The following is a 7079-nucleotide window of genomic DNA, read 5'->3' on the forward strand; positions in this document are numbered from 1 at the left end:
GATTGCCTATGTTCTTCTTTCAAATTTTTTGGAATATTGTGGAGATTGATATCTATAATGGTGTTAAAGAATTCTTTGGATCTAGACGACTTCTCAAAGAACTCAATGCTGCCTTTATTGTCCTCATACCTAAGATCCTTGGAGCTGATTCTCTCAATAAGTTTAGACCTATTAGTCTTTGTAATTATTTTTATAAGATAATATCTAAGGTGCTCAATTCTAGAATGCTGGATATCCTTCCTCGCATAATTTCTGCCCAACAAAATGGTTTTGTCCCTAGTAGACAGATTCTGGATTCTATCATTTCGGTTCATGAGAACATTCAATCTCTAACTGTCGCTAAAAAATAGGGCTTTTTTTCTGAAGCTGGATATGTCCAAGGCCTATGACAAAGTGAATTGGCAATTCCTTTTTTAGAATTATGAAAGCTTTTGGGTTTGGGGAAAAGGTGATTCAACTATGTTCTCAGCTAACTAGTACTACCTCTTCTACTGTTATTATTAACAGATCTCCCTCCAGTTTCTTCAAAAGTTCTAGAGGCCTAAGATAGGGGGATCCTATATCTCCTATCTTGTTTACTATCTTGGCCGAAAGTTTGGGTAGATTTATTATGAGAAGTGTGGAGGAAGGGAAACTCAAAGGCCTTAAGCATTCATCGTCCAACTTAACCTGTACCCATGAATAGTTCGTAGATGACTCTATTACCATGGGAGAAGCTACCATTAGAGAAGCTAGAAATATGAAGATTGTCATGGATTCCTATGAAGCTGCTTCTGGGCAAAAAATAAATTGAGATAAGAGTTCTTTGTTCTTCATCAACACCCCTGTGGATAGACAAAGAAGGATTGAAAGGATCCTTGGTTGTAAAATTGCAGAGTTTCCTTCTACTTATTTGGGTCTCCCTCTATGCTTAAAGCCTTCGGAGAATTTCTGGATGAAGCTAGTTGGTAGATTAAATTCGAAACTAGCTGGGTGGAAGGGAGCTCCTCAGCCAAGTGGGTAAGGTGACAATGCTTAAGGCTACCCTTCAAAATCTGCCTATCTATGCCCTTAGTCCATTTAATATCCCCATGAAGTTTGCTGAGGCCATTGAAAGAATACAAAAAAAATTCTTATGGTTGGGAATGGAAGATAAAAATAGAATCCCCCTTATTGCCTGGAATATATTTTCACTCCTAAGGCTTTTGGGGGCCTGGGAATAAGGAACATTATGACTATGAACAATGCCCTGTTAGCTAAAAAGAATTGGAGAATGAAAGGGGAGGAAAGGGAATGGAATTCCATTTGGAAAAAGAAATACCTTCATATGCAACCGTCTGATGAAGAATTTATGGATAATTCCTTCCTTGTGGATGGCTCTTCTATTGGAATGTTGTTCAAACGACTAAAGTCTGAGCTGTTGCTGGAAGAAAGTGGAAACTAGGTAATGGGAGAATTATTAGATTCTGGGAGGATAGATGGCTAATGGATAAACCACTCGACGAAATCCCCATTCTTAATGAATGGGAAGAATGGTTTAAAATCAGGTATGGAGGCCTTGTTAGGGACTACTGGAGAAGTGGTAAGTGGATTGAGTTTAGCCAGGTTTGTCTGGGCCTAAGATTTTTGGAGACCTTGCTCTCTTCCAAAATCTTCATGGTGCATTTTGAGGATCGTATGATTTGGAAGGAAACTTTTGATGGAGGATATTTTGTTTCGTTAGCTGTCTCTATACATTACAAAGTTCCGGATTAGATTCCTCTGTGGGTGAAAGTGTGGATGAAGAATTTGACTCCCAAAATTAATATCTTCTTTTGGATTTTTATCGAAAATAAGGTGCTAACCCTTGATAATCTCCATAAGCGTGGATTTATTTTTCCTAACAGGTGCTCTCTTTGCTGCAGGGAGGAGGATTCTGCCTGCCATATCCTCTACCAGTGCACTTTTAGTCAGGATATTTGGAATATAATTCTTAATAAGTGGAAGTTGAGCTGGGTTTTCCCAAACTCTCTGGAAGAGTTCTGGCATCAATGGTTTTTCCCTAGCTATAATTCTAAGAATGTTGAGCTTTGAAAACTTACTCTCCCCATTGTCACCTAGAACATTTGGAAGGAGCATAACAACATGTTCTTTAGGGAAAAAAGTGCGAACCCTGAAGTGGTGGTCGATAAAATTTATAGAGGGATCCATGAATGCTTATATGGCATTGATACTGGATTATCTGCTAAGGAAGTTTTTAATGAAAGATGGAACCTTTCCAATAGTAGAAATAGCAAGGATAAAGGTAGAGATGGTCTTTTTTGGAGCTTTCCTCCCCAGGAATGGATCAAGACCAATTTTGATGGGGCATCTAAGGGAAGTCCTGGCAATGCTGGATATGGGGGTATTGTCAGAAATTTTGCTGGAGGTTGTCTTGTGGCTGTTGCTGGTCCTTTGGGTAACCAAACGAGCCATTATGATGAAGCTTCGATTGCCCTTAATAATCTAATTATTGCTAAAAATCTCAATCATGATAAATTATGGTTGGAGGGAGATTCTCTTAATATTATTAAATGCCTAAAGGGTGAAGTTGAGCCTTCGTGGTCTATCAAAAATATCATTTTTAAGGCCAGAGAAATTATTACTAGTTTTAAGTCTGTTATTATTGAGCATGCTTTTAGGGAAAAAAATGTCGTCGCGGACGGTCTTGCTAACTTTGGCATTATATCCAAAAAACAAAGCATATGGAATGGGGAAGATAATATTGATTTCAATATTAAAAACCTCATTAGAAAGGACATAATTATGGGGAAAGAAAGATCGCTTTTTAATCATGGTAGTATCAATGATTAAACTTCAAAATTTTAAAAAGGAGGTGATAGCTTGTTAGAAGGGCAGAGTTTGAAATAAGTGTATTAAAAATTCGCACGCTTTGTGGGTGCTAATTTTCAAGTATCCGAGTGTCATCTGGAAGTTCGATGTGAATTTGCTGAAGCAAAAAAATTGCAGAACCAATTCAAGAATGAGAGGTGACCTAAGAAGAGAGGAATTCGATAACCTTTCTAAATGGTGGGAGATGCCCAAGGTCTGGACGAAGCTGAAGAAGGGTTGTATGATGTCGTTCATGGAAAAAATGGTGGATTATGACAAAAGCAGAGTTAACTTGGTGGTTACGAGAGTGACTGAAAACTGGAAAAATGGTACTTTCAAAATCCATGGTGTCAAATTCAAGTTGGATGCGGACGTCATCTCTACGGTCACTGGTATGCCCCATACTGGCCTCAATTTCTTTAGGGACCTGAAAGTCTCCAATAATATTGTGAAGATCTTTCCATGCAAAGATAAGGAGAGAGCTAAATTAGGCAAAGTGTCTGGGGGGTATTATGATGCGTCTAACATTAAAAAAATTTGAGGTTTTGTGCTTAATGCCATAATGGAGTATATTACTGTGGAGGGTCACTTCACTAGGGTCCATACCTATCACTTTGTGCTTCTAAACCACTTTAGGCATGAGAAAAGGCTGTCTCTTCCTTATTACCTTTTTAGGTCCCTGTCGCGCTTGTTGAACAAGCATAGTAAGAACCCCTCTTCTCCTGTGCTACATTATGGTCTTATTTTGCTCATTTATGAGCATTGTAATATTTTGGCGATTCAGGAAAACAAAAGGTTGTCGGTGTCCCCGGGCAAAGGCAAGAGGAAAAGTGAGGATTCTGGGCCCAGCAAGGATGAGCAGAAACATAGTAAAAGGGCTAAAAAAGGCTCTGTGGAGAAAAATATGGAAGACACAAATTTGAGCCATAAACATAAGGATGTGGAGGGTGATCCTGAGTATTCGGGAAAAGAAGGTAGTGATATGGAGACTGATGATACTGGCAGGGAAGAGAGCTGGAAAGATGTGGAAGTGGGGGAAGAGGAAGGAGGAGAAGAGGAAGATTCCGATCAGAATAGCTCGGTCAAGGAAACATCCAGAATGGACAGTGGTAACGAGAAGGAAAAACAAGAAGAGGATGAGGGTAATAAGGAGGAAACTATCCACAGTGCGAGCCTTTATGATCTCAACAACCAACCCATGGAGGAGCCGGATAACCATAAAAAACAGGAGGACAAGGATATGGAAACAAAGCTGAACAAGGATAAGGAGGATACAAGCATGAAAAAGGATAGAGCTAGTGAAGAGATGAATACTGATATGCTTATCCTGGATAAGCTTAAGAACCAGTCTGATGCTCGTCTGGGTTTCGATAGGTGGGTTTATGAAAGCATTAACAAAATGGAAAAAAAGGATAAACATTAGGAAGAGCAGGGACAGAAAGGTGAACAAAACCTGGAGCCATGGAAAAAGGAAATGGACGAAAAGGTGGAGAAGATGGAAGCTCAGATCAACAAGCTGGAGGAAGGGAAGGCTGCCATGAAGAATTTCTTGATTTTGATTCTGGAGATCCTCAAGTTTGCGATCAGGAACATGGAGGAAATAGCCATATACCTTGATGGTCCCAGCCCTACCAAGTCTGTTGTGGACCTTGATGAAGAGGCTTCTACTGAGGCTGGGAATGTGGAAAGTGCTCCTGGAGGTGCGGCTAAAAGGACTAGGGCGAGCTTGAAAAAGGTTGCATTGGCTTCTTCTGAGGAAATCCCAATTCTCAAGGAGAATATCAAAGAAATGCAAGGGATTAGCGAGAAATTGGCTAATGCCCTTAACAACATAATGTAATTTGTCTTTTTCTGTTTTTGCTGGTAGTTGCTGGTTGTGTTGGACTTTTGTGTTGGCTTTTTCTTAGCACTTTGTTGGTTTTTTCGCTGTTTGTTCCATTTAGTTTCTTAATGCTTTTATCTTTTATGGTTCCTTTGTAAAGGGTTTCAGGGCCCCTTCAAACCCTGATTTCTCATAATAAAAAACTTGAGAAACCTCTAAGCATCATTACCCATCTCATAATAACTGCTCATTCAACTAAATAACATAATCTCTTTCTATTAGAAGATTTTTATTACTTAATCATAAATCATAACAACAACTACAATCTTTTCAATTAAATTTCCACAAGCTTACACGCGTTCAAATTCTTCATACAATATCAACACATTGAAAGTACAAAATACCATCTCTTTCTTTCACATAGAATCACGACCTAACATTACATAAAGAATAATTAATACATCAATGAATGTTTCATACATTATTCACCTAGCTATTACATCATATCCTTTCCAATTACATCATAAGAAGATACATAACATAAAGGTACATGTTCTCTTTTAGATATACATAGCATAGGATTACATGATCTCTTTTATAATAAAAACATCAGAGTACATTGTCTCTTTATCCAAGAACATAGAAATCAGCTCCAAGAATAGCCACATGAAGAAGAATCCAAGAATTCAATCCTCACACTCTAGCATCCAAGAAAAGGGAGATCCCAATGGAAGAAGGCATCAAACCACCCGACTATGTGGAACCAAAAAGGAACCATCCCCGTGCTAGGAGATGACAAAGGTTCCAACCCACACTCTAGACCTAGGCTGACACCTAAAAATCAAAATACTCAAAATAACATCACATGACACCAACATGAATGCAACAAATGAATCACGTAGCCACAACATAAGATTAGAGACCTCTAGAGGTGCAACAACAAGAAAAGCATAAGGAGCTAGGATCTACATGTAGGGATATGAGTGTCATCACATAAAGTCATCATGGGAACCTATTCTCAACATCTGTGATACCCATGTGGATCGCTCTCAACCTATGAGGATATCTAGGGAGTCTGGCTTACCTGGATCACCATGGTCTTCCCAACCATTCCCAGATCCACCAGGGATGCAAGTTGAGGCCACAAAAACAATTTTATTCTTTTTAGTGCGAAGAATTATTACTACCCAACCCTCATAGATTTAATTATGTTATCACTTGGTTACAAATAAAACTCCCATGAGATATCTTGGAAGTCTAGACCCCCAGATATCTTGGGTGTCTAATCCTCAAGACCCCAGTCACTCGCTTGGAAGCCCACTTCCCCTAGCATGCTCCTAGACCTTAGGGAAAAATAATGAAAAAATGATAATCTTTAAACACAACATGAATCTCAACATGCATCTCATCTAAAAGCTATTACAAATCTGAACACAAGCTGAATCATAACAGATAACTTATGCACATGAAATCAATGTTACAAGACAAGGATCATGCCATACACTCAAGCACCATAATGCATCTATAAGGAAAGCCTCATAAAGTGATATGAACAATGAAATAGGGCAATAACATGAATCAATAGTATCATAAAGTCCTCAACAATGAGGCACAACAATCACTATCGCTGGAGCTGCAAAAGCACATCCTCAATAGCAAGGAATGCATACATCTTGCTGGAGCAACTTGCAAATTCTCAACCAATAAGTGAAAAACACTAGCTAGAGCATAAAATGGATTCAATATCCTCACAAATGCATAGAGAAATTCCCTAAAACCATCAACACTGCAAACCCTAGCCTTTGGAGTGCGAAAACAACTGAAAAAGTCAACTAGAAGGTCAAAATACAACCCAAAAATGGCCTAGCACTATTTTGGCACTATTTTTAGTGTTATGGCACTTTTCACTCCCAGTTGAGTGTTTTTGTTGTCTGATTTAGCACATTTGTCTCTTGTTTCAACACTTTTGTTCAGAACTGCAACTTTAGGTTTATAGGAGTAAGATGAATTCTTTCATGCCCAGATTCGGGCAGAGGCATAACCAGGGCCTGTAATTGACCTAGAACACTCAGGAGACCAATACAAAAATAGAATAGGGATTTCATAAGTTCAACAAGGCCAAGAAACCAAGATTTGGATTACAACCGACAAATCTAAGCTCAAAAAAGCATCATTGGGATACCCAAACAGGTGCAGACCTAAAGAAAGGGCCTCCAAACACCATGGAGACATGAGAATAAATAAACAATGAAATACAAGACAACACAATACCAATTCCAATGTATAAATCATTCATCAAGATTCAAAAGCCATGGAAACACACCCAAAACCCCTATTTTCCAGCCAATACATGAAATTCAAAACATAATCTGAATACAAATCTCTCCCAAATATTTTCTTCAATTCAATAATCAATATTAATATGAAA

The sequence above is a fragment of the Cryptomeria japonica genome, chromosome 6 (genome assembly GCF_030272615.1).
Source record: "Cryptomeria japonica chromosome 6, Sugi_1.0, whole genome shotgun sequence".
Lineage (NCBI taxonomy): Eukaryota > Viridiplantae > Streptophyta > Pinopsida > Cupressales > Cupressaceae > Cryptomeria > Cryptomeria japonica.